Here is a 1854-nt window from a genome sequence, read left to right on the forward strand (position 1 = left end):
TAGAAAGCTTACCTCTGAGTCAGGAAAAAAGCTACCTTAATGCAAAGAAGAGTAAGTGCCAAACTAGGATAAGCATCATGTGAAAGGAATACAGAAGAAAGAGTTCATTTTTAATTGATTTAATTTCACTGTTAATTTTAAGTGGCAAGAAGCCTCTGTCTGCAGAGCTTTAAAAGCTTGAAGAGTTTCAACCATCGAAGGATATTTTAGGGAGAAAGCTCTTCCAACTAAGGGAACTGTGTGAAAGGAGTTGGCACGTTCAAGCAAAGATGGGTGTAGGGGTGGGAAGGAGAGGCCGGTGGGTAAGACAATCCGTGAAATCAGGGACAGGAAAAGCCACTTGGAAGCAGATCGTGGAAGTGTCTGCACCACGTAAGGAAACGGTGCCTTTATCCTGACGTTGCTATATTTAATCAGCCGCTATCTCAGAGACTCTCAGATGAATCAGCGTTGTCTCCAGTGAACTGCCGTCTTGACATATTCACCATTCTTCGCAGGGAATGAATGTCTCGTGTCACTTAGGGTAAAATGACAGCACTCTCAGAGCAGAATGCCTGGTATGCACCAGGTGATCGATGAAGATGGAGGAATGAATGAATAGGAAGAAATTCGAGAAAGGCGTCATGCATTAGTCCTTTGACACTCAAATTCTGAGTATCCACACTATTTTTTGAAGTTGGCTCCATGCCTAGTGTAGAGCCCGGGACGGGGCTTGAACTCACGACCCTGAGATCAAGACCCCAGCTGAGATCAAGAGTCAGAAGCTCAACCTACAGAGCCACCCGGGTGCCCCAGCGTCTTTTGTTTTGTTTTGTTTTAAACAAAGAACGAAAATTCCAGAAGAGAGCTGCTCGTTTGAAGCCTCAGTAAAGTTTCATCCAATTCTACATGTTTAATGCCTTCTCTGTCTTCCTTTCTCTAACCTTTGCTGCATTAATTGTTTTAACGTTTCATTTTAGGTTTGATCTTCCAATTCTTTAACCAAATCTGTCTTTTCTCTGCAATTTTTTTCAAGGCCCTCTCATGGGTCTCAGGAGCTCAGAGCCTCCAATCCTGGATGGAAGTCACTAAATGAGAGTTTGTCCCAACCCTTCAGATCTGCAGGGGCCTCGGGGAGAGGGTTACACATAGTGCCTGTAGGTAGGAGTTCTCGAGTCTACAAGCCTCAGTCGACTCAGTAAAAGGAGCTATACTAGAAAACAAACAAAATTCAAAAAGCAAACAAAACCCCCAGTCCTGTCTAGGGCTATTAAAGAATACAGAACTTTCCAGCAGCCAAGGGATATTGTCAGCCCTGGACTAGAGTTTTACACTTCATGGAAACAGAACAGGGTGTCCGGAAGGAAGAATATTAATGGCTTGACTTGGCCAAGCTGGGAGTTTGCCGTGTTCACCCTAAAACTCTGCTCTGCTTCCTTGTGCGGGAAATAAAAAGAGGCTCTGTTGTGTCAGCTAAGCAAAACCTTGCAAAGCATGCACAGCAGTCGGGGGTTCGTGACCGATGAACAAGTGGGAGAAGGAATGGACGGAGAGCAGGACAATATGGTAGACCCCCATGAGTCCTAGTGCGAATCTGGAGACGGTGCAGATTCTGATTCGGCAGGTGCGGGGAAGGTTCACAATCTGGAAGCTCTAAGAGCTCCCAGGTGATGCCAATGTTGCTGGTCCCTCCCTGAACCACACTTCAGCAAGCCGTCTGGGTAACTGCTTCACCTAGCTGCTTCCTTGTAGCGCCCTAAAAGTCAGGTGTTTCCCCCAAGGTGTTTGGGGCCAATAATCCCCCTGCGACCTCGTGGGATGAGCGTGAATTTGTTCACCAGCCTAATTGTACCTTCTAAGCCAGTGATTGGCTTG

The sequence above is a fragment of the Mustela putorius genome, unplaced genomic scaffold (assembly GCF_011764305.1).
Source record: "Mustela putorius furo isolate JIRA1106 unplaced genomic scaffold, ASM1176430v1.1 tig00003854_pilon_pilon_pilon, whole genome shotgun sequence".
In the NCBI taxonomy this organism is placed as follows: Eukaryota; Metazoa; Chordata; class Mammalia; order Carnivora; family Mustelidae; genus Mustela; species Mustela putorius.